General features: G+C 42.1%; 1 protein-coding gene and 1 long non-coding RNA gene across 13 annotated transcripts in view; both read right to left on the bottom strand.

Moving 5' to 3' along the window:
* Positions 1 to 27090, bottom strand: part of RIMKLB (ribosomal modification protein rimK like family member B) — a 134727-nt gene that overhangs the window by 32916 nt on the left and 74721 nt on the right. Inside the window, exon 2 of one of the 12 annotated variants that reach the window (XM_055570076.1) lies at positions 1840 to 1954. The exons of 9 other annotated variants lie outside the window; for them this stretch is intronic. The gene's annotated coding sequence lies outside the window, so the exon portion shown is untranslated. Of the gene's footprint in view, positions 1 to 1839; positions 1955 to 13836; positions 13988 to 14184; positions 14304 to 27090 lie in introns of those variants that run through there. 2 more of the 12 variants (XM_055570079.1, XM_055570074.1) reach the window with 2 other exon arrangements.
* Positions 7330 to 13375, bottom strand: LOC129644587 (uncharacterized). Its single transcript, XR_008710858.1, has 2 exons — positions 12085 to 13375; positions 7330 to 9869 (listed from the first exon to the last, which is right to left on the bottom strand). It is a non-coding gene; the product is annotated as an uncharacterized LOC129644587 (long non-coding RNA).

Below are 27090 nucleotides of genomic sequence, written 5' to 3'. Positions count from 1 at the left end.
ATTACTAGTTCAGTTGTGGCTCCAGTAGAAATCAGGATGGGGCTGTGGTAGCCACTGGGAAGTGGGAAGCAGTTACGGTAAAATCAGCTCTCAGGAAAATGCCCAGGCCACAAGAGTAATACACGGTGCTTCCAATGATTCTATAATCACACAATAAAAGGCATCCAAAGACTGCAGTCTCATACAGTCTTGCAGACTCCTAAGAGATGGTGTTGTGAGCTTACCTTTTGTCTGGCCTCATGGCCACAGCTCTGATAGTCTCACGTAGTAAAGTTTGGGTGTTTCTATGCTGGTACACAACGAACAACTAACTACATGCTCAGATTAGGCTCCCTAGCTCTTTTCATTTTCTTTTTAATGAAGAGGCTCTAAATCCTCTTGCACCCAGGGTTCTAAGAAAGAAAACGATGTTCCCTCTCTGTCAGGGTGAGGTGAAGTAAAGATTGCCACAACTGGACCCCAGCTTTTCAAGAAGGGGTGCTTGAACCCCCTAATGTAGAACTGGAAGAACGCTATTACCCTGCAGAAGAAGGTAGAGACTACATTGATGTCGTCAATGGCTATGGATCCTCAAAGCCCACCTAAGTGGCAGACAACATGGGGGTTGTCACCCTGTGCTGCACTGACGTATCTTCATGCAGAATACTTAAAAATTTTCAGAATATTATGTTATGCCCTGGTTTTTTTTATAAAGTTTTGCAAAGGTATGTGGCAACACTGTGTTCCAACTCAAGTCTTCCTGTACACCAAGCAAATGGCATCACCAGGTTATAAAAGGCAAAGTGTGCTTAACCATCCTTAGCTTACTGTTCCATTGGTGTTGGTATCTTCAAATAACACCTGTCTAGATTTTTATCTACTACCATCTTAAGTCATCTTCAGAGACCAATTATTGCCAGGGAGTCAAAGGGTACAACCTCTTCTTTGCCCAATGGTCCACTTTGGTTTTCATAGGAAGGTAAGTGGCTTGGTGCTCAGGGATGCTGCTACAGTGGCTGTTTGTCTTTTTCAGGCTGTTCCATTGAAATCTACATCTAACTATGTGACAGTGTAACCCAGGAAACAGGCAGGTGAAGACGCCAACCACAAAGGCACAGGCTCTGTGTCCCCAACTGTCCCCACCCATATGGCCCCTCCTGGCCTGAGAGGCCACCAACACATTCCTACGGGCCAGAGACCAATGGATTGGTGTCTCCTTCCCTATTATTTTAAAACATCTACTTTTCCTTTTACCCAACCTCTTAACATGAAGGAAAATGATAAAAAGTCAAAAGTATAACCGTAAATCTACACAGCCTAGGAGCCCAAAGTATGGCAATAGAAGGAATACCTTGAAGTTCAAATCATATTCACTATTTAAAAGACAGGAGGGAATTCCCTGGAGGTCCAGTGGTTAAGACTCTGCTTCCACTGCAGGGGGCACAGAGTGAATCCCTTGTTGGGTAACTAAGAACTTGCAAGCTGTGCCACATAGCAATCAATCAATGACAAGAAAGGGTCCCTTGTAAAATAAAATGGTTTCCCCCTTTTCCCCTGACATTTAACTGAGTAAGTCTGGCTACCCAATAACATATCTGTATGAGAAGAGTTTATTCTCCAAAAGTGTAAGATAAACACAGCATTTGCAAATGCCCACATACACATAGGAGCTTATTTTTCCTCTTAGAATGTAAAATCAGATCTAACTCTCATCCTCTTCATCTAAAAGTACCAAGGAAAATGATATATAAATATCAGATACTACGTGAATGCTAAAATCGTGTTTTTGAAATAGAAGAAATTTATAAAATTTAATTTTATATTAGAGAGTTTTCCTGTGAAAATTATGGATAAGCACACCAATTTATCTTTATCTGCTATCTTCCAATAGTCCAGGCAAGGCTAATTAAATGAGAATCCTAAGATGCTTCTTCATTCATTCTTCTTGAGAGGCCTCTTCCCAATGGTAATTATTCTGCCAAGGAAAAAGCAAAATCACAGTCTACCATCTGATAACATTAAGGACATTTCTTACTACTAGAAAAATTCTTTATTCCAGATAAGATACATCAAATGAACTCAGACTAAAAAGACAGAAATGGAAAAAATGTTGGAAAATATATACACTTAAATAAAAATTAGGATTTACTCCATTTGGCAATTACTACAGATATGCTTTCAATGACATCATTCTGTCCCGGATGTGAAATACAGGAGCTGAATCCGGTTTATACACACAAATAACAAATGTGTGAACAGTCAGTCTTTGCCTATTATCTTCTCTCTTTTCTCCTGTCAGCTCTCCTCCTGTACATAATCCCCAGGGCTTCATTCTTAAATCTTTCTTTCCCTTCTCAAGAAAAGTCATTCTCAGCCCAGTTTCAACTACTATCATTGACCTACTAAATATATTTTTCCAACCAGGAGTTGAACTGAATTTCAGATCATCTTTTCATGTGCCTAATGGGCATCCCTAACTCAGTGCTCCCACTACTGCCTCAGTTAAGCAAGCAAAGAACTATAGTACATATTTATTGAATCACTGGATTTGCACAGTTCCAAGCCATGCTGTTCAAGAGTCAACTCTGTGTGTGTGTGTGTGTGTGTGTGTGTGTGTGATGATACACATTATAAACAGATGATCTAATAGAATCACAATGTTTAAAGATGTTGAATGGCATGCCTTATCAAACTCCAAATTGAATAATGAATTATTTTAAAACTGAAAGTTAACTGAACACTGCTGCTGCTGCTAAGTCACTTCAGTCGCGTCCGACTCTGTGCAACCCCACAGACAGCAGCGCACCAGGCTCCCCCGTCCCTGGGATTCTCCAGGCAAGAACACTGGATTGGGTTGCCATTTCCTTCTCCAGTGCATGAAAGTGAAAAGTGAAAGTGAAGTCGCTCAGTCGTGTCTGACTCTTCGCGACCCCATGGACTGCAGCCCACACCAGGCCCCTCCATCCATGGGATTTTCCAGGCAAGAGTACTGGAGTGGGGTGCCATTGCCTTCTCCGAAATGAACACTACTTCAAATTAAACCTTGGGTATTACTAGTCAAAGCTATGGTTTTTCCAGTAGTCATGTATGATATGAGAGCTGGACTATAAAGCAAGCTGAGAGCCAAGGAATTGATGCTATTGAACTGTGGTGTTGGAGAAGATTCTTGAGAGTCCCTTGGACTGCAAGGAGATCCAACCAGTCCATCCTAAATGAAATCAGTCCTGAATATTCACTGGAAGGACTGATGCTGAAGCTGAAACTCCAATATTTTGGCCACCTCATGCGAAGAGCTGACTCATTTGAAAAGACCCTGATGCTGGGAAAGACTGAATGCGGGAGGAGAAGGGGACAAGTGAGGATGAGATAGTTGGATGGCATCACCGATTCGATGGACGTGAGTTTGAGCAAGCTCCAGGAGTTGGGAGTTGGTGATGGACACAGAAGCCTGGCGTGCTGCAGTGCATGGGGTCCCAAAGAATCAGACACAACTGAGCGACTAAACTGAACTGATTACAGTAACCATTTACAGATTAAGAAATGTACATTAATACAATTAAGAAATGCACCTATTTTTTTTAATTAAGTGATACTAAATAGCATAGCCTGAATTTCCAAAGATGTTCTTTCAGTCCCAACAACCTACTAAATCATACTACCTGCCTATCATACTACCCAAATCATACTACCTACCTATATTGACTTCAATTAAAACCTTTAACACCTACTTTCTTATGCTTAAGGTTTTTAACCAATGATCTGATTATCAATGCTTTTCTCTCAATAAATTCTAATGCTTCCCTCCTCCCCTCCAAGCCCAACAAAACACAATTTGGAATATATATGAAATTTATTCTTTTTCCTTTCCTTGTCTTATCCAAAGGTCTCTGTAAGAGCTGGGACTGTATTACTGTTATAAATAAGAGTGGGAATAAGAGGCAGAGGGACAAAAGCATTAAGAAGGATGAGAGAAAGGAAGAAACACTTTAGTATGTATATGTGGTGGTGGAGTGTGAGATTTATTAAAGGTACAGAAAATAAAGAACTAAAGAGCCCCTGGATGACAGTAAAAGTGGAGAGTGAAAAACCTGGCTTAAAACACAACATTCATAAAACTAAGATCATGGCATCCAGTCCCATCATTTCATGGCAAACAGATGGGTTTTAAATTGAAAAAGTGACAGACTTTCTTTTCTTGGGTTTCAAAATCACTGTGTATGGTGACTGCAGACTTAAATTGAAGAAAGTAGAGAAAACCACTAGACCATTCAGGTATGACCTAAATCAAATCCCTTATGATTATACAGTGGAAGTGAGGAATAGATTCAAAGGATTAGATCTGATAGACAGAGTGCCTAAAGAACTATGGATGGAGGTTTGTGACACTGTACAGGATGCAGTGATCAAGACCATTCCCAAGAAAAAGAAATGCAAAAAAAGCAAAATGGCTGTCTGAGGAGGCCTTACAAATAGCTGTGAAAAGAAGAGAAGCAAAAAGCAAAGGAGAAAAGGAAAGCTATACCCATGTGAATGCAGAGTTCCAAAGAATAGCAAGGAGACATAAGATAGCCTTCTTCAGTGATCAGTGCAAAGAAATAGACGAAAACAATAGAATGTGAAAGACTAGAGATCTCTTCAAGAAAATCAGAGATACCAAGGAAACATTTCATGCATAGATTGGCACAATAAAGGACAGAAATAGTATGGGCCTAAAAGAAGCAAAAGATATTAAGAAGAGGTGACTACACAGAAGAACTATACAAAAAAGATCTTCACGATCCAGATAATCACAAAGGTATGATCATTCACCTAGAGCCAGACATCCTGGAATGTGAAGTCAAGTGGGCCTTAGGAAGCATCACTATGAACAAAGCTAGTGGAGGTGATGGAATTCCAGTTGAGCTATTTCAAATCCTGAAAGATGATGCTGTGAAAGTGCTTCACTCAATATGCCAGCAAATTTGGAAAACTCAGCAGCGGCCACAGGACTGGAAAAGGTCAGTTTTCATTCCAATTCCAAAGAAAGGCAATGACAAAGAATACTCAAACTACCACACAATTGCACTCATCTCACACGCTAGTAAAGTAATGCTCAAAATTCCCCAAGCCAGGCTTCAGCAATATGTGAACTGTGAACTTCCAGATGTTCAAGCTGGTTTCAGAAAAGGCCGAGGAACCAGAGATCAAATTGCCAACATCCGCTGGATCATCGAAAAAGCAAGAGAGTTCCAGAAAAACATCTACTTCTGCTTTATTGACTATGCCAAAGCCTTTGACTGTGTGGATCACAATAAACTGTGGAAAATTCGCAAAGAGATGGGAATACCAGACCACCTGACCTGCCTCTTGAGAAATCTGCATGCAGGTCAGGAAGCAACAGTTAGTTTAGAACTGGACATGGAACAACACTGGGCTGAAGGAAGCACAAACTGGAATCAAGATTGCTGGGAGAAATATCAATAACCTCAGATATGCAGATGACACCACCCTTATGGCAGAAAGCGAAGAACTAAAGAGCCTCTTGATGAAAGTCAAAGAGGAGAGTGAAAAAGGTGGCTGAAAATTCAACATGCAGAAAACCAAGATCATGGCATCTGGTCCCATCACTTCATGGCAAATAGATGGGGAAACATGGAAACAGTGACCGACTTTATTTTTCTGGGCTCCAAAATCACTGCAGATGGTGACTGCAGCCATGAAATTAAAAGACACTTGCTCCTTGGAAGAAAAGTTATGACCAACCTAGACAGCATATTAAAAAGCAGAGACATTACTTTGCCAACAAAGGTCTGTCTAGTCAAAGCTATGGTTTTTTCAATAGACATGTATGGATGTAAGACTTGGACTATAAAAAAAGCTGAGCACTGAAGACTTTATGCTTCTGAACTGTGGTGTTGGAGAAGTCTCTTGAGAGTCCCCTGGACTGCAAGGAGATCCAACAAGTCCATCCTAAAGGAAATCAGTCCTGAATATTCACTGGAAGGACTGATGCTGAAGCTGAAACTCCAATACTTTGGCCACCTGATGGCAAGAACTGACTCATCTGAAAAGACCCTGATGCTGGGAAAGATTGAAGGAGTGAGGAGAAAGGGAGGACAGAGGATGAGATGGTTGGACAGCATCACCGACTCAATGGACATGAGTTTGAAAAAACTCCAGGAGTTGGTGATGTACAGGAAGGCCTGGCATGCTGCAGTGCATGGGGTCACAAAGAGTCAGACACGACTGAATGACTGAACTGAACTGATGGTGACTGCAGCCATGAAATTGAAAGATGCTTGCTTCTTGGAAGAAAAGCTATAACTAACCTAGATGGCATATTAAAAAGCGGAGACATCACTTTGCTGACAAAGGTCCGAATAGTCAAAACTGTGGTCTTTTCAGTATTCGTGTATGGATGTGAAAGTTGGAGCATAAAGAAGGCTGAGCACCAAAGAACTGATGCTCTCAAATTATGGTGCTGGAGAAGACTCTTGAGAGTTCCTTGGACAGCAAGGAGATCAAACCAGTCCATCCTAAAGAAAATCAACCCTGAATATTCATTGGAAGGACTGATGCTAATGCTGAATCTCCAATACTTGATTACCCTGATGCAAAGAGCCAACTCATTGGAAAAGATCCTGATGATGGGAAGGATTGAAGGCAAAAGGAGAAGAGGGCGGTAGAGGATGAGATGGTCAGATCGCATCACCAACACAACAGACATGAATTTCAGCAAACTCCAGGATAGTGAAGACTGGTGCTGCAGTTCAGGGCAGACACGACTCAAGAGACTGGACAACAACCACAAACGAAAATGAATGATAAAATGAAAATCTCAGAAGAATCTCAAACAATCAATTAGTAGTGTTAGACCTGGGGGCTTCCCTGGTGGTCCAATGGCTAAGACTCTGTGCTCCCCACGCAGGGGGCACAGATTCAATCTCTGGTCAAGGAACTAAATCCCACATGCCACAACTAAAGATGCCATCTTTCGCAACTAAGACCCAGGGAAACCAAATCAATGAATAAATATAGTTTTCTGAAATACGCCTGTTACCCCATTACCCACAAAACGACTGTCCCTTTGAAACTTGTAGAGATACTTCCTCTACAATCTCATCCTTTAGTTAAGATGCCACTTTAACAATAATATCACTGTTTGGACACCATTTTCATTAGCACATTAACTTGAAGGTAGACTGAAATGCTTTGAAAGCAGGAGCAGGAGGTTAGGTATTAATCAAAGACTACAGTGATAGAAAAGAAAAGTATGACAGTCCCCTCATTATTCCTGAAAGCGTATACCTCAAAAACAGAGCAAATAGCTATTTTCCAAATTTTATATGACATATTCATTCACACTCTCTCCATATAGCTCTTTAATTTGTAATACCCCTTTTTAAAAAAAGTATATACATGATTTGGGGGTGAAAAATTGAGAGGATAGCCATTTTTCTCTACAGACTCAATAGGGACCCTCTGTCAAAAGACATAAGAAAAACAGTAAAACAGTGTCTACACAGAAACAGAAAACAATGAAGGTAATAAAGAAAGGCAACACTTTGGAATATATAAACAAGCATCTATAAATTCCCTTCTTTATACATATGCAAGACAAAAGCAAAACAATGCATACAAGTGGGGTTAAAAACATTCTCCATTTATAGTTCACAAAACATTTCCCACTTTGCCTTTTTTTTTTTTTTAAGATTTCTGTTGTTGTTGTTGTGGACTATTTTTAGTCTTTATTGAAAATTTGCTACAATATTGCTTCTGTTTTATGTTTTGGTCTTTTGGTGGAGAGACATGTGGGAGCTTAGCTTCTCCACCAGGGATCAAACATATACCCCTACACTGGAAGGTTAAGTCTTAACCACTGGACTGCCAGGGAAGTCCCTATATTTTGTTATTTAATCTGCATACAATTATGTGAATGTCATTTAGTTCGTACATAATTACGTGAGAAACACAGACATAACATATCCCATCTTAAAGGAACAACCTGCCCAAGATATCACAATAGCAGATCCAAGACTAGGATTCAAGTTTTTTAATTTCTCTGAACTATTTTGATACTTAAAGATATCAAAGGGAATTTAAATAAAGAAAATAAATTCACTTGAGTGATTACATATACCAAATACAATGTTAAGACAGTTTATTTGTATCTTCTCATTTAATCCTCACAATCATCCTCATGACACGTTATTATTATCATTTGGCAGGTGAAGCTAAACTAGCAGAGAGGTCACTTGTCTAAATTAGAAAGAGGAAGAGCCCAGAGTCACCTCAAATTCTACATATTCAAGAGCAGAGACTGCCACTTGCTTCCCAATATCCACTATCTACTTACTCCTCAGCAATAATGTATCTGATATTTAGCTGAGCAAAGTGCCATAGGACTAAGAACCTTTATTTGTATTCCCTAGGTTTTCTCACAACTAAATATGATCAAAGCACTGAGTCAAAGTACTGCACTCCAACTTCCAGGAAGCATACTAAAGGGATGTACTCTTCCTTGATCCTTGCTCCATGGTTGTTATGTATCTCTAACATCCATTTGGAGTAAAAAGCACAGCTTACATGTTACAAGACCTTGACTGCACAGTGCTATAGCCTTAAACTGTTTACTATCTCTTTTTCATGAGGAAGAAATAAGTTTAACTTATGTCAAAGATATCTGGGGATTCCTTTATAGTCAAAAAAGATAAACTACTAAATATACAAAACTAAACATTCAATTGCATAATACATTTAATTAATGAGTGTCTACTATGCACTTTATCTGAAGACACTGAAAATCATGGTAAGAAATGAAGTCTCAGCCCTCAGAGAACTAAAAATGACCTGATGTTAAAATGTCATGAATAAGAAAAAGTGTTCAGTATGACTAAGCACTAGGAAAATGCAAATAAAAACATGAAACTACCTCACACACGGGATGGTTACTATCAAAAAGAAAAAAAGAACAATAACAACAGAAAATAACAAGTGTTGGGGAGGATGTGGAGAAACTGGAAGCCTTGCAAACTGCTGGTGGGAATGTTAAATAGTGCAGCTGCTATGGAAAACAGTATGGCAGTTCCTCAAAAAATTAAAAATAGAATCAACACACAATCCAGGAATTCCACTTTTAGGTATATACCCAAAAGAACTGAAAGCTGAGTCTTAAAGAGGTATTTGTACACACATGCAGCATTATTCACAAGAGCTCAAAGGTGGATGCAAGCCACCTTTATGCCAGATGAATAAATAAAAATGCAGTATACACACAATGCCTTTTAAAGACATCAGATTCTGTTACATGCTTAACATGAATGAATCTTATGCTCCAGTACTAGAGTACTCAAACTCACAGAGACAGAAAGCATAATGATGGTTGTTAATGGCTGGGGCACTGAGAGATTGGGGAGTTAAATGTTTTATGGGTACAGGTTGTCAATAATGCAGGACAAAGAAAAGAATTCTGGAGATGGCCATGGTGGTGGTTGCAAAATATGTGTATACTGAATACCACTAAACTGTTAAGATGGTCAAATTTAGGTGTATACTATACCATAAAAAGAAAACTGGAAAAAGAAAAAATTGTCATGGACAAATTAACATGCAAATGTTCACACATTCCCAATTAAAGGGCCTGAAATGCTACCTTTAAATAATCTGTAGGTTAGTTACTAAAATTCCTAAAATACTTTGTGGTATAAAGAAAACCTATGTTTTCTCTGGAATCCAAATAACATTTCTAATGATTTCACTTAACAGAGAAATGTTACATCAGAGTATCTCTGGACGTGGCACAAAATTTCCAAAGTTTCCTGAGATGCAATGCACAGTACAGTTCAAAGTTCATCATATTTAACATGTTAAATGTTGGGCCTTCTTTCCAAATTTTCTTTCTGGACACTATGCTGAAAAAAACAATTAGGAAACTGTTATTATATTCAAGAAGACTTTATGGATATGGTTAATTACATCACATGTCAAAGGAATAAGCTAACAACTGAAAAAAACATCAGGGAAGAATTCCAATGCTGCTATAATTGGGCAAACTCACATGTATTTTCAAGATGCAGTTTTCTGATAAAAGTATCAAAAGACTGAAATAATGCCAATACAGGACAGCAGAGCAGTAAGACAGAACAGGTCTGATCTTATACAGCCAATCCATGCTCTACCTTTGTATTTCTAATAACATGAAGGTAAGAGCTAGTATTAGAAGTGGTTAAGAGAGAGAGACAGAAAGAAAGGAGGACTGTTAAGAAGATGAATGGGAAAAAAACATTTAAGGGGCCGTTTTTGTTTGTTTGTTTGTTTCTATCACATTTTGTGGCGCGCTGTAACTTTTGAAAGAAAAGTAGTAAAAAAACTGGCATAACAATATTCACACAAATTTGTTCTGCTAATTCATCAATTCACAGATAGAGTAGACTCCTCAAGACATTGAAGAGAAAAGTGACTGACAGGGCAAAGGACAGAGAACAATGAAATTAAACTATACACTTTATGAGGACAGAATCCCCATCTATTTTATTCTCTACTAATATCCCCAGTGGGAAGCATAAAACCTCAGAAAGGACAGGGTTAAGAGGGAGTTACTTTAAAGAAGTTTGTTTTACTGAAGTATAACTGGAGATGAAAAAAACATAGCTATTTTCAATATTAAACACTAACACCAAGTAAACTGCCATATAATATCTAAATGCAACTTAGAAATTTAAGTTTTCAGTTTCTCATAAGAAACAAACAACCCAAACCTACTGCTACTTCCCATCCTTGTTATACAACTGATATTGAAATAATTACTTTTGTTAACAATTAAAGTAGGGGCTAGGGTTAGGGTCAGAAAGGAGAGGAAAAAAGATATAAGCAGATATAAGCAGGGTTCCATGCAGACCAGACTCTAAGGGAGTAGAGCTGGCTAGCTCTGTGGCTTTTGTCCTCCAAGCCAATTTTGAAAGGGAAAAAACACTGGAAAAGAAAATACTGAAACTAACACCATGGCATCAGTTACGATGAAGCCAGAAAATCAGTCCTTTTCTGCAAGCTGAACATTTACACAGATATGTACGGCACATAAATCTAAAGTATATATTATACAGATATTTTTGAAGGTATTATTTCTTAATGACCCTAAAAATATGACAAGCAGGAAAATTCCCAAGTACTGAAAGACAATTTACCCAACCTCTGCGCCTAATCTCCCCTATTCAACCTCTCTTGAAACAACTGCACATGCCAGTACAGCTAACATTGAATAATACTACTTTTTTCATTGTCCTTATCATAATCTACACCCTCAATTAAATAACGTTTCTAAAGGTTCTTTTCTCAAATGCTTATGATAATCCCACTTGCAGAGAGCACTCTTCAAAAACTAACCAGTTTTTGAAGTCTCTACAAATCTACATATAAAGTCTCTACAAATCTACATCACTTATGTACTCCCCCACTGAGAAAACAGCTATAAGCAAACAACATACAATAAAACTCAATTTTCTCTCTCTTCGTGGGTTGTTCATGGGTACAGAAGTTCTTTCTCCACCCATTTTCTATATTTAGCTTTCTGTCTGCCTCCCAGAGGAAAGTGTTATGTCCCAAAGTGTGGAACAATTAATTCTGCTCTGTTCCATTCCCCTGACCTGGCCCAGTGTTCAGTCCTTCAGCTCAGAGGGAGGAGAGAGGACTTGAAATCACTCTAGTAACTTATCCAGTAGCAAATTCCAGGTGACTACAAATACGGGAAAGTAAGAATTGGAAGATAATTTGAAAGGTATGTTTCATCTTGGGTCCCAAAAAAGTAATGCACTAAGCTTGGTTGGTGTTTAGAGGAAAAAATGAACCTTCACTTTAGAATTTTCTTTACAATATGGCTAAGAAGTGTTAGAATATTTATAACATACTGCTAGTAATTTCCCTCTGGTGAGCAAAAGCGGACAGAATGAGAAGGGAAAAGGGAAAAAAAAAAAGGACAATTTCTTGTTGTTCCTCTCCCCTCCATCCCTACGTGCCATCATATTCAAGATGAAACAGGAGAAATGATTAACTTATCCAACCAGGAATTGGGCTTCCCAGGTTCGATCCCTGGGTCAGAAAGATCCCATGGAGTGGAAAATGGCAACCTACTCCAGTGTTCTTGACTGGAGAATCCCACGGACAGAGGGGTCTGGCGGGCTGCAGTCCATGAGGTCGCAGCAAAGAGCTGAACACAGCTGAGCACGCATGGATATCATAACCAGAAACTAAGATCAGTGGAATTTTAGCTGGTAGCCACAAGTCTTGAAGTTTGATTTTAACAGCTCCTTACCCCCTGCAGAGAGAAAGGCAGGATGAGAAAACTGGCTCTTGACTAAGTAGAGGATTCTGAATGTTACTGAACAGAAGACTGAATTTGCTGTTCCCCTTCTTGGTTCTCAGAATCACACACTGCCCACCTCCCCAACAAGGAGACTCCAACATCTGGGGGTAAGGATAAGAGAAGGTGAGAGAAAATAAGGCAGACAGAGCGAGAAAAACATCAGCCATGTTGCCAAATGAACAACTAAATCCATGACACGAAAGAAGGAAACTAATAGTTAGCCAAGACAGAATGGAATAAACAAAAGATCACGTCAAAACAGAATAGGCCTCCTCCCCTTTGACACACCAACCAAACAATATAAAAGAAATTTAAACTATAACTACCTTACAACTATATGAGAGCCTTTCATTCCGAAAGTTAGAAAATGAATGGTGACTCTCCATGACTGAAATTTCAGAGGCTGTTTTTAATCCAAATGAATATTTTAAAGTGTTTGGACAATCAACAGATTTTTCAACGACCTTGACACTATCCGATGTTATCAAAGTGAGGTTTAAAATAAATAATATTTACATTTTAATGGTTAGTTAAAAGTTAAGTCGTCCATAAACATAATCAACCTATCAAGCCCACAAAAAGAAAACCTTCCATATTAGGCTGCCCAGTTTCCATACAGATTTCAAATCTAACCCAACTCCACAAAGATGTGGGAACAAGTCTGGTAATTAATGGGAAAACAGCACAATGAAAGAATTTACAAGGAGGTTACATGGAGCACGGTTAGTACAAAAATCCCACTCCCAGAAGAGAATCAACGCCTCATCTCTATTCACACACATACGGGGGATAAAACAAATCTGCTACCAGAGATGAGGACAAATTAGTAAGGCAAATCTGAAGTTATTATCCTCTTAACTATTTTGTATTTATGGGGGGAGGGGTTAAAAGATTTGCATCATGGTCAAATGCCTTTAAAAAAAAATCAGGACAACCAATTATTAAATGTCACCCCATTCTTATCCAGAGGACTGTCAAAAGGAAAAGGGGGAATGGCTGTCACTTTTTCTAAAACGTAAGGAGAAAAACGTGAAATCAGAACAGAATTAACTGCAGGACTATCACCACCCCGCCCGCCTCGGTCTCACACCACAGGAATCCGTCTGATGGCACCAGGCGAGGCAGCGATTACCGGGCTCCCGGGGACAGGTTAGCGCCACGCGTGTGCGGCTCGGCCGCGCCTTCCCGGTTCACCACACCCCCTCGACGAGGGGGACCGCACTGCTCCGCGCCCGAAGCCGCCGCCGCCTCCCTCCCTCCAGCTTGCCGCACCGGCATCCTCAACCCCTTTCGGCGCGCACTCCCGGCCCGGGGTCCGCCTCACGCCCGCCGCCCCCGGCTCTGAGGAGACCACCGGCCTCCAGAAGACTCCGTCCCCGGCGGCTCCCCGGCTCCGGCCCGCTCCTCCGGAGCACGTTCCGCCCCAACTCGGCCGCGGTGGGCGGGGGTTGAGGCGAAGGGCGGGAGGGCCTCCACCTCTCGCCACGACCCCCTGGAAGGGACGCGAGGGTCCAGCTCACCTGGCTCGGGCGGCTCCTCCCTCGCTCTTGGCCGGCGGCGCCGGGCTGGGGGCCTATGAGGGCAGCGCGGGAGGCCGGGCGGGCTGGAAGTCCGAGAAGGAGGGCAGGGGAAGGGGGGTCGGGATGCCGGGAGCCGCCTCCTTTCTCCGCTGCCGCCGCCGCCGGCGCCGCGGCTCCAGCAGCCAGGCCCGACGCCCTCGCCCACTCACCCCCCGCCCCCTTGCTCACAGCCGCGCGGTTGGTGCGGCTCTCCCTCACCCCCACCCCGGCAAACACTCAACCCCACACACGCACACTCACCCCCAGCCGCTCCTCTCCCTCACACTCCCTTCACACTCCCTCACTTGCCTGGCGTGCGCGCGCCCGCGCGCGCGACCCCGCTCTCACACAGCGCGCGCGACGCCGGCGGGGGCCGCCCCGCGCTCCCTGAGACCCAAGCGCCGCGCACCTCCCGCCCGCGTGCCGAGGACCCGCGCGCACACCCGACCCCGCCCTCCAGACGCTGCTGCGGCGCGGCCGCGGGCCGGGGGGCGGTGGCCGGCGAGCGAGGGGCTGAGCCAGCTAGCCAGCCAGTCGAACCCGGCCGAGCGGATCTGACACCTGCGTCGGGTCCCGCCCCTCAGGCGCCCCGTCCCCATTCGCAGCCCTTGCGGCCTCTGGGGTCGAGGCGAGGCGGTGGGCGCGCGCACCCGGAGGGCTATGGGAGCGCGAGAGCGCTTCGAGGACGCGCCTTCCCCACCCGCCCCCAAACCGTCCTCACTGAGAAAGGGAAACCGGTGGAGGGGCGAGGTCTGTTCCCAACTCGAAACCGCGTGGTGAATCCCTTCCGTTGTACATACCCTGCCCTCCCTCATAGCCCCTCCTCGGGCCCTACTTAGCCCACCCCTGACGCGAGCCCCCCGAGTCCGGGGGGACGCGGTAGGCGGTGTGCGTGTCCACCCTTCGGCGCCTCCCGCCCGGCCCCGCCCACCGCCCGCGCTCCCCTGTGGACCCCGGTCCCCGCGAGTCCCTTCGAACGGTGGTCTCCACTCCGGAGGCAGGAGGCAAAGATCTGGGGACAAAGATCGTAAATACCTCTGAGGTCCTTCTCCGTGTTCAGAGTAAGGACAATGCCTCTGTGTAGTGTGAGGCCAATTTTTAACTACATCCTATGTTCTCAGGGCTTTTGGCAGGTTTTAAGATGCAGGCGGGGCCGCGTGGCACAGCCAGCTCTACCACTTAGAAACCAGTGCAAACCTTGGAAAAATGAAGTTGCCTAACTTTCTCTGAGGCTTTGTTCTGAACAGCGTATGTTCCAAGGTTGCTGTGAGAATGAAATGTGATAATACACTTGAAAGCATTTTGTAAATTTTCAAGCTTTGCGTAAAAAGGAATGTTCACTTCAGTAAGTTTCTTCACAGTATGGCTGAGAAGGGACAGATTTTTTAAAAGATGGTGCTGGTAATTTCACGCTGGTGAGGAAGGTCCAAAAACTCCTCTGCAAAGGAGCGTAAGAATATGAATCTGTTGAAAACAACCCAAATGTGAATGGGGAAGGAAGATGTGTATAGGTAGGACGGAATACTATTCAGCCATAAAAAAGAATGAAAGAGTGCCCTTTGTAGAAAGGTGGATGACCCTAGAGGGTATCCATATTCAATGAAGTTAAACCAAAGACCAATACCATATGATATCACTTATATGTGGAATCTAAAATATGATACAAATGAAGTAACTTATCTACAAAAGAGAAACAGACTGAGAACAGGCCTCAGAGAGTGGAAATGGGGGAGAGATGGCTTGGAAGTTTGGGATTAGAAGTTACAAACTGTTATAGTGAATGGATACACAACGTCCTACCATACAGCACAAGGAACTATATTCAATATCCTGTGATAAACCATAGTTATATGGAAGATAGTCATTTCCAAATAACCTTACTTATTTCTTACCCCCAGATATCCCCAGCTGTGCTACAGTTGTGTCCTAACAAGTCAGCCTTCTTGCAGATCACAATAGCTTCTCAGTCCCCTCAGCCAACAAATTCTTTTCAGCATTCCTTCCCCGATCTTTACAGTCTGCTTTTTTATTTATTTACCAGAGTCCCCTGACTGAGAAATGTAGCGTGATTTAGGGTGTTGTACTGCTGTTACTATATGTTATGTCACTGAGCGTAACCAAGGATAGTGAACAATTTTCATCAAAGATACACATAGAGGGGCAAAAGTGCTATATGACCTGTTGTTGTTGTCTAGCCGCTAAATTGTATGACAGTCTTTTGTGACCCCATGGACTGTAGCCCACCAGGCTCTTGTGTCCATGGGCTTTCCCAGGCAGAAATACTGGAGTGGGCTGCCATTTCCTTCTCCAGGGTATCTTCCTGACTCAGGGATCAAACCCACATCTCCTGCATTAGCACGTGGATTCTTTACCACTGAGCCAACAGGGAAATACATATGATCTACTACCTTCAAGAGAAAGGGGGAAAGGTCTACAGAACTAAAATGTTACTATATAGTCCACTCTGATACTATCTCCTGGAACATAAAGTACTTCTCTTCAATCTGAAGAGGAAAGAGAATTATTTTGCAATCAAAGCTTGATCACAGAGATATGACCACAGTGAGCCCAAGAAACACAGGGAAACTGGCACAGAGAAAAGGTTGCAGACATGCCCAACAGAGGATCCCAATTCACAGTGCCATGAACATCCAGGAAACCCAGGTTGTATAGGTGCAAGTGTGGATAGGGAGTATTAGACTAGTAACTAACTAGCTGCTTATCTTTTTAAAAAATGCTATCAATCATTCAATACACTATCACTATGTGCCAGACACATCCTAAGAAATTCAGAAAACATAGCAACTTTGCCTTCATGTAACCTAGTCAGGGAAACAAAAAAACAAACCTGGGAGTATATTTTAAAAAAACAAAACCAGTGAGAGACTTCCCTGGTGGTCCAGTGGTTAAGACTCTGCCTTCCTTTCCTGTTCAGAGAACTAGATCCCACAGGCCTAAGACCTGGTGCAGCCAAATTAAATACATAACTTTAAAAAAAGAAAACACAAAGCTAGTGGCATGACACTATTTTTAGCATTTCCATAGTGGGAAAGCAAGGTTCAGTTTCTTAGGTTCAATCATAAGTTCGAAGTAGTTATAGGTTTCATAGGTTGATGGTAGTTATGTCTGGACAGGTAAGGACTCATCTATTCGGGAACAATGTAGTTTATCTTGATTTAATCATGCACCATTAGTTTTTAACCCATAAATTAATATTCTTCAAAAGAGGGTCAGTTGAATCCCTTGAGAAGCCATATTATTAGTAACCTCACATCTCTGGAGTCAGATAAATCTGATTTATCTGATTTGAAATCCTAACTTTATTTACTGGTGTCATGGGATCGTCACCTCAGTTTTCTCGTCAACAAAATGAAGATTATTTCATTGAACTTTAAGGACTCATGAAAGTGAAAGTAGCTCAGTCGTGTCTGATTCTTTGCAACCCCATGGACTATACAGTCCATGGAATTCTCCAGGCCAGAATACTGGAGTGGGTAGCTATTCCCTTCTCCAAGGGATCTTCCCAATTCAGAGACTGAACCCAGATCTCCTGCATTGCAGGTGGATTCTTTACCAGTTGAGCCACCAGGGAAACTCAAGGATTCATGAGGTAACATAAATATAATGCACTATATAGAAACTGCACATTAGCTATTATTATACATGGCTGATACCGAAATAGTCAAATACCAAAGAGAAGTTATACAATGTTCAGACATGTGGTGATTGTACAAAGATACATATTTACTGATGTCCCTTTGATTGTGAGACCAACTCTACCCTGAATAATATGTGAGACAAAGTTAAAGTACATCCTTTTCATAAAGCAAAACATTTCCAGATTTTTGTTCTTAGACATAATAGAACCACTGGGGAGCTTACATCAGAATATCTGGGGTTGGGGTCCAGACACCAGTATTTGCTAACACTCTTCTGGGAATTCTCAAGACCAAGGTTTAGACAATAGAGATGCTGGAATTATCTGTATGACTTTATTAAAATGCTCTTGGTGGACAATGTGAAAACAGTAATGGGGGAGGCACATAAAACAGAGGATTTGATGAAACAAAATCTCCCAACAAAGTTGCCCAGGTTCTCTCTGATTCTGCTCGAGTTGCCCTGGTGTAGAGTTACATCAGTCAGAAAAGCATAACTCATCTACCACGGAGACTGCAGGTCAAGCAAAAATCTTTAAGTACCCCATAGCCACCATCTGGTGCATGTCTTTACCTCCTGGGGTTAAAGACAAAGAAACCAGCTGGGATTTGATCAAAATGAAAGGCCCAAACTAGTAAAGAGAAAAAACTATAAACAGGAAGGAATCCAGGATTGTTATCAGTACCTAAAATAGTGTCCACCAGTAGCATAACTAATGTGATTTTTGTGGGTGGAGAAAAGGTAGTGAGTCTTCTATCAGAATGTACACAAGCAAATAAGGAACAGTAGCAGCAGCTGCAGTCAGTCTAGCTCTCCTCAGGCTTCCTCTCCCAGAGTCAGCCGGCTAGAACCAGCCTGGCAACAACAGTCTTCACAGTTAGAAATCGCTAAACCCTGATCTAGCCTTTCTCCACCCACGTCCCTCCTCCTTTCCCTCCACTCCATTTCTGCACAGTAAGCTAAGCGCCTCTAACTATGCTAAGAAAATGCCAATGCCAACACAAAGGAGGATGGGGTGGCAAGAGTCAGGAAAGACGGTACATTGGCTGAATCACAGAAGGAAAAAGTGTAAAGGAAAAAGACTTAGAAAGAGCACGATATAGGTTTTTTTGTCCCCTTCCTTTAGTTGTATCTGCCCACTGTCTCTTTTACTATACTACACAAGAGTACACAGAATGTTTAATGCAGATTCCTTAGCCTTCACCTTTGACTTTCTGAATTTGCCAGAGTATCTGCATTTTTTTTTTTTTTGAGCCAAACACAAAGCTTATAGAATCAGCCAATAGCCTGCAAGCTTACCACGTAATTCTTAGACACAGGAAAGTTTGAGAATAGTGTCTTAAAGAAACAAGCCATCTGTAAAATATTCTTAATTTAAAGCACTTGGCATTTATAAACTCAATGGAAGCCCCAAGCAACCTTGTAATGTTGAGTAAATATTGTTAGTCTCTTCTAACAGAAGAGAAAATTGAGGCAATGAGGTAACATCATTGGTGGCAATTTCCCAGTCTCCGGATTCTCTATCCACTGGAGTTTATTAAAAGTATCTCAGTCTAGGCTTCCCTGGTGGCTCAGTGCGTAAAGAGTCTGCCTGCCAATGCACGAGACATGGGTTCGATTCCTGGGCAGGGAAGATCCCACATGCCACAGAGCAACTAAGCCCCTGAGCCACAACTATTGAGCCCGTGCTTTAGAGCCCGGGAACCAGAACTACTGAAGCCCGTGCACCCTAGAACCCATGCTCCACAACAAGAGAAGCCACCGCCATGAGAAGCCCGCCTACTGCAACTGGAGAGTAGTCCCCGCTCTTTGCAACTAGAGAAAAGCCCAAACAGCAATAAAGACCCAGTACAGCCAAAAATAAATAAATAATAAAAGTAAAATTTTATTAGTAGTATCTCAATCTAGGAAGAATGGAAGAAGAGAGAATGGACTAAGCAAATGTGGAAAGGTATCAGCATGTTCTCTTTAAAGAAATAATAGGGGGAAAAAGAAATAGGGGAGAACCCTCCACTCAGGGCAGAGAGTCACCTGATTGAATTTGGTGACGTTTCAACCATAGAAATGATATCCAACCACACATGAGCTGTTGGATCTGCCATGAATGTCACCAGTAGCACCTTGAATGATTAACAAATATTTACAGATTGAATGGATGAAAGAATGAAAGAGTTCTGGGATCATTCTAATGACCTGGCACCATCTTGATCGCTCTGGTCCTGTTGCTGCATTTTTCACATTTAAAAAGTTAAACTAGGGCTTCCCTGGTGGCTCAGTGGTAAAGAAATCTGCCTGCCAATGCAGGAGATGCAGGTTCGATCCCTATCTCAGAAGATCCCACGTAGCATGGGGCAACTAAGCATGTGTACCACAACTACTAAGCCTGTGCTCTGGAGCTGGGAGCCACAACTGATGAAGCCCTAGAGCATCAGCAACAAAAGCAGCCACCAAAATGAGAAGCCAACGCACTGCAACCAGAGAGTAGCACCCACTCTCTGCAATTAGAGAAAAGCCTGAGCAGCAACGAAGACCTAGTACACCCAATAAGTAAATAAATAAATAAAATTATAAAAAGTTGGACTGGGGAGCTCCATTCATTAGCAAAGAAACAGAACAATATCTATTTCTTCATTTCATTTTTAAATCATTCTTGCTCTCTTGGGTTTCAAACCCGTAGTGATCATTAAGCTAGATTTATTTAATCTTCCTTACTTTTCTCTTAGGTTAAATAGAAAACTCTACCTGACTCCCCCAAACAATTTGGGATTCATCCTGGCAGCATGAGGAAACACTGAAAAGAAAGAAAGAAAAAAGGAAAAAGAAATTTTATGTCGAGTGACACAGTGCAATTACTAGGCAAATCTCTAATATGAAAGTTCCAAACCTTCCTGCTAGTTTTCCAAAAGTTTTCTGGACAATTAGGACAGACAAGCTAGGCCAAGATTGTTGTTGTTGTTTAATTGGTCAGTCATGTCAAACTCTTTAGGACCCCATGGACTGTAGCCCTCCAGGCTCCTCTGTCCATGGGGTTTCCCAAGCAAGAATACTGGAGTGGGTTGCCATTTCCTTTTCTAGGAAATCTTCTGGACCCAGGGATCAAACCCGTGTCTCCTGCATTGGTGGCGGATCCTTTACCACTGAACCATCTGAGGAACAGAGAGTCTGAATAACTTGTTCAAACTCACACAGCTATTACTAGCTAGCAAGTGGCAAAGCCATGATTTGAATTCAAGCATCAAAGTACATACTCTGAACCAACTTCTTATAAACCCTCAATGACTGCACAGTTGATTTTGTCAGCAGTTTCCTCCTACTACTTAGTATTTAAAGTAGTATTAGGATAGCAATGCCTGATATTTTGACTTATGTCTCTAACATAACATACCATTGATAAATAACGGTGTGTGTGTGTATTAGAATTTGTCACAAAGAATCTATGAATCCATCAATTAAACATATAAAGATTCAACCAAAAAACTATTACTGTTACTCTCTGAATATGTATAGATTCTACTGTGATCAACAAAGTACCAATTCATTTGTCATAGATGGATTTGCTAAAGTCACAGATTTTTTATCATTAAGCTTCTTCTCAAACTTCAGTTGCTGAACATAAAAACTACTATTTTGTGGGAAATTGTGAAATGCTTTGAGGTTCAAAAGGGGCCCATTAATAGGTTGGGGCAAAAAAGGATTTAGCAGAAACTCAGGGTTTACTAGACAAATCAGGGTTCATGCCTGACAGAGAGGGCAGAAAGTAGGTCAGTGTCCCTGGCAGTCAGAGCTGGTAGAGAGCAATGTCACCCGAGAAATGGCAGGGGGGCGGGGGGTGGGGGGGGGGGGGTGGGGAATGGAATTTAAGGTGGAGAAGTGGAGAGACCCTTTGAGGTGGGGAACTGTGGGGGCGGGAGGGGAGGAATTTACAGAGGCAGGCTTAAAGCCTGCCTTTCACCAGATAATGGCAGAAACAGCTGAATCTCTGCTTCCTCCTCCTTTTCCCCCAGGCTGCTTTCTCCCAGGCCTTATTCCCTACCTCAGATCAACATCAGACCCCCTCTGCTGCAGACAAAGACACCAGAGAAGGGAATGAGGAAAAAGACAAGCCTGAAAAGGAATAATTTCCATAAAGAAGAGAGTGGTGAGGAGAGAAGTGAAGAGAATTTTAATCAAATCCAGGGAAACATGATGAGAAACAAGAAGGAGCAAGGCAGATGAAAAGAAAGGGAGAAGATGGCTGAATAAAATAAAAGACATATTAATGAATGGAGGACAAGTAGTACCGGAAATACAGTTATAATAATCTCTAATGTTTGAAAAATGAAGCAAGCAAAGAGCTGAGGAAGACATCGTAATGACCCCATTTTGAAGCCATCCAAAATATGTAGTGTGTTTGCAACAAAGCAAAACGAATAGGGTCCCAATTAAGACTTCCCTCCCCAGCCCACCTCCAAGTTCAAAGTTATGCTATTTATCCACGGAGATCTAGAAGTTCTCATGACCAAGTTGAATACCTCACTCCAGGTGTAGGTACTCCCTGTCAAATTGTTAATAATCATAGTAATAACAATAACTACTTCTGGAATGCAGAGACTGTAATTCAACACCCCTGTTTTTGAAATATCATGGACTTCATGAACTATTTCAATCACTAAACAATTATAAACAATTAAAATGAAACAAATTCCTGATCAAAACTGAATGTCCTTGGTTTGAGCCTATCCAGGGATGCCCCTCCCCCCCAAAAAACCCCCAAACTGGACATCTTTCCATTACAGCCAATAGCTCTCTGGTCTAATAACAGCACCAAAAAAATAAATAAATAAAAGCCCCTATCTCTCATTTAAGAACTGGTAATGTTTGGTTCTGGATAACTGTTAAGTTTTAAACTATCCCCTGGTGTAACCAAAATATATGTGTAATGTACCTGCCAAGATGAATTATGTCTAGAAAGAAATAAGGGAGGAAAAACTAGGAGATAATCTCATCAAGGTACCAGAGGAACTAAAGATATATATGTATCTTTAGTTATACACTATGTATAGTATATAGTGACTATATATATATATATATATACACTATGTATAGTATACATATGTACACTATGTATAGTATATAGTGACTATATATATATATATATATATAGTGCCTACATCGGGAAGAATGTTGCTTTTCCTTCTCTCTTCCTTACAAATTTCTTCCAAGTAAGGAATTTTTGGTGCTTATATTCTGTTTCTCATTCATTTCTCCTTTCTCCAATTTTTTTTTTTCTTTCTCTTGTTGCAACAAGCTTCTCTATTTCCACCTCAAGTTGCCCCCATATTTCCTTCTGACTTTGTTGCATCTTGGCTTAGTCAGCCAGACTTCCACTCCACTCTGAGAGCTGGAATCTGAAACAGCGCATTTGGCAAAAAGTCAGTCACACATACCACACAACCACAAACAAGCACTCTGACTGCAAAATCCTTTCAACGGTACATTCCTGTTTCTTGCAGTCAGCAGTTCACATAGACCCGCGATCTGAAATAAGCAACGCATACATTCACATGCATTCTGCATGCACATGGCCTCCGCAGTCAGCTCACAAAGACACAGTATCTGCAGAAAGGTCTTGCAGGCAGCATACACAGGCAGCGCATTCCCCGCCCCCTTTCATGGCTCTTCCTGACTGGCTCTTTCTCCCAGCCACCTCCGCCCCTCCCGCTGCCTGGCAGTGACTCCCCTCCTTTTCCGGCAGTTAAGTAACTGCGGTACCATCCATCACTCCCCCAACAGATCCTCGGGCGAAGCGATTGTTTCTTGAAGCTCTCTTTTCCCCAGACTGGGAACTTGCTCTTGCAAAAGGACTGTCAGAACAGAAACTTCTGGAACACAATACTGTGGCCTGGTCCCTAGTGTCCTAACTTGTTTGCAGAGTTTAATTTTGCCGTGGGAGGCTTGGAGAGAAGGAAAAAGGAGAAAGGAAACAGAAGGGAAGGAAGGAGAGAAAGCCGCGGGAGGCATTTCCATGAAGACAGCTTGAACAAAAGCAGAGAAACAAGAGTTAGGAGGGGACAGCAGAGGAGAGACCAAACTGAAGTGTGAAAATAAACGGAGAAACTAAGAAAAAAGAAGTATAAAGGTTTATTGAAATTTTTGTTACCCACTAAGTAACTGAGGTGATTCTAGAAGTAGGTCAGAAGATTCAGTAGGTGAATCAGAGATAAAACAATCTCCTGATGAGATTGTATCGTTTGAAATTTCTGAAAAAGACGAAACAGACAACAGTCACAACAGGAACACAAAGTACTCATTTGAAAGATGCTTGGAAAGAAAGTACATTTGAATTTCAGTTAAACTAACAGATGATCTATCCCAAATAGTGCAATTTTTTATATATACTAAAATTATTATTGCAGGTCAAATTTATTTAACCATCGTGCATTTTTTCTGGCAGTCACACCTTCAGAGGATTCTGACTCAGGCTCTCAGGTTTAAGAAATACTGGTATGAAGAAGTCTGAAGTCCTCACTTTTAGGAACACCTCCACCTAGAGGTGTTCTTATCCCCATTTGCAGTTTCTAATCCCCACGCCAGTCACACCAAAATGAAAGAAGCAGCTCAAGAGTTGTGATGTACATTGGATTATTTTGATGCACTAAGGCTTGATAACCACTATTCCTCACAATTCTTTCATGGAGCCCTTCCTAAATCTGCATGTGTTAATTAAATTAGGGGGCCATTAGGATGAAAGGCCACCAAGTAGAATATAAGTAAGGTCTTACGGAAAAAAAACCCGAAACGAACATTTTGACCAACATAATACATCCCACCAATAATTTTCTTGCTTCTTCCTTTCCCCTATAAAAATCTCCCCAACTCCCATGGAAGCTGCTCAATTAGAATTGATTGTTCATGTATACTCGCAAAATACTCAGATTTTAAAAATCTGAGTCATGGCACATGACTGTAGCTTGCCTTGGCGTCTTTGTTTTTAGGCTTCCCTGGTGGCTCAGACAGTAAAGACTCCACTTATAATGCAGGAGACGGAGGTCTGATCCTTGGATTGGGAAGATCCCCTGGAGAAGGGAATGATAACCCACTCCATTACTGTTGCCTGGAGAATTCCACGGACAGAGGAGCCTGGAGGGTTACAGTCCATGGGGCCTCAAAGAGGTGGACACAACTGAGCAACTAACATTTTCACATACTCTTAATATGCCTCAGTTGGTCTCTTAGCTTTCTGTTGTCAGCAGAGGGAACAGAAGGAGCTCCTGAGTGGCCTCCTAGAGAAATGAGAAACCATGTAGAAGTACTCACTTAGCCCCTTTAAAGCACAGCTTCTCTGGAGGATGTGGCTGAAACCCTCTTGGATCCTTGGGTTATGAGCTGTCAGACTTTATCTGAGCATTTCATCTTTCCAGATTGGGTCCAGAAACCAGCCAAAGTCAAACTGGGTCCAACTTAGAACCAGACTGGATTGGGGATGGGATTGGATCTGACCTAAACTGAACTGGGTCCATTGTGAGCCTGCAGGTGAATAAATTTTAAGACTGAACAAGTATATTAATCTCACCAAAGATAATCTTGAATTGCAGTGGCCAGAGTGGGGGATCTTTTAACTTTTAGATCCAGTCAAGAGATACCCTAGACAACGAGGACTCCCAGCCTCTCTCAAGAGTAGAAGGAAAATTATTTATCCTCCTCTACAGTTTCTCTGCTTCCCAGGTGGCTCAGTGGTAAAGAGTTCGCCTGCCAATGCAGGAAATGCAAGACATGCAGGATCAGTCCCTGGATAGGGAAGATCCCCTGGAGGAGGAAATGGCAACCCAATCCAGTATTCTTACCTGAATAATCCCATGGACAGAAGAGCCTGCTGGGCTACAGTCCTTGGTGTCGCAAAAGAATCAGGCACGACTTAGCAACTAAACAACAAGTTTCTCTGCCTGCCTGGGGCACTCAGGTTTTCGGTTCTTAGGGACATATGCAGGCATTTCAGCCCCAAAATATAGCTGGACAGAAACGTGGGCTGTTTGTGGCTAGGGTCCTACTGACTGTTGCTGGATGTCTTTGGGTTATTTTTCGAAGTGGCTCCGAATCTAGGAAGGTATTATCTTTAGCATCCTCTTTGGAAACACCTCTTGGATCCCTGGGATTGTTCCAAACTACCAGGAAAATTTACTGTTTGTCCCAGCTGAAACCTGACAAAATATTTGAGGGAGGGGAGGAGAAGATCTACATTTTTTTTAATGTAGGCCTGTGGTCAAAAGTTGGCCTAATTGGAAGTAGCTTTAAAAGTCTTTTTTTTTTTTTTTTTTTTTCTTTTTTTAAGGCATTTTCTCCTAAGCTAAAATGAAACTATGTACCCAAAGGGAAAGAAAAACATGCTGAGGTCATTGTGGAAGCATTTACGAAAACATTCCAGAGACCCACAGCTCTAAATCTAGAACACAGGAATCTAGATTTCCATCTTAATTCATGTATTTGGGTGGGTGGATCAGCCTCTTGATTTCATTCAGCCCTATTCTTTGAGGATTAAAAACAACCATACTTGCCCTTCTAAGTGAAGTCCTTATAAGAACAGAAATTCGCCTCTGGAAGGAATTCAAAGCCCAGAGTAAAACTCAGGTCGACTCTGTGGAGTCAGTCAAGCCCCTTGGGAAAAACAGGCCTGCTAACCTGTTTACAGGATTCTTGGCAGCCTTTGCAGGTAAAGGAAGGTCACTTCCTGCCAGGCCCTTAAATCTGGCAATTATCCCTAAATGTATAACTCAGGTCATAGTTGCACAACAAAAGTCCTGACGCTTTCTTGCTAGGATGGTCTTGGATAATAGAATTGCTTGACGTTACTTGTCAGCTTAACAAGGAGGAAACTGTGCCACGGCAGAATGCCTCCTGTCACAGTTGGATCAACACCACTACACTCTGGTATTGTGCTAAATACACGAGATTAATGAATAAGCCACTTGCCTTTGGTGGGTTGATGACCCTTCAGGTACATTCCCTGATTTATTTGATAACAACTGGTTTGGTTCATAGGAAGTTCTGATTAAGGAATATACCTCTCACTCTTGGTATTATCCTCCTTATGGTCTGTGAAAAACTGACTCATTTGAAAAGACCCTGATCCTGGGAAAGACTGAAGGCAGGAGGAGAAGGGGACGACAAAGGATTTGATGGTTGAATGGCATCACCGACTCAATGGACATGAGTTTGAGTAAACTCCGGGAGTTGGTGATGGACAGGGAGGCCTGGCGTGCTGCAGTCAGTGGGGTTGAGTCAGAAAGACACGACTGAGCGACTGAACTGAATTGAATAATAACCATGGTTGGTTCCTTGGTGCACTGTGTTCTCTCACAGGTCTTAAATGCACATTCATAGCCATCAGCTGCGTGTCAAATGGTCTCATTGTGCTTGCATAACAGAAACAAAATGAATAACCAAAAAAAAAATGTTTTTTTATTTTTGGCTGGGCCATGCAGCTAGTGGGATCTTAGTTCCCCCAAACAGGGATTGAACCCCAGTCTTTGGCAGTGAGAGCACAGAGTCCTAATCACTGGAGTGCCAGAGAACTCCCCCCAA

This window comes from Bubalus kerabau, chromosome 1 (assembly GCF_029407905.1).
Source record: "Bubalus kerabau isolate K-KA32 ecotype Philippines breed swamp buffalo chromosome 1, PCC_UOA_SB_1v2, whole genome shotgun sequence".
NCBI classification, from domain to species: domain Eukaryota; kingdom Metazoa; phylum Chordata; class Mammalia; order Artiodactyla; family Bovidae; genus Bubalus; species Bubalus kerabau.
The sequence above is the reverse complement of the archived record's forward strand: the minus strand, read 5'-3'. Positions and strand labels throughout refer to the sequence as shown.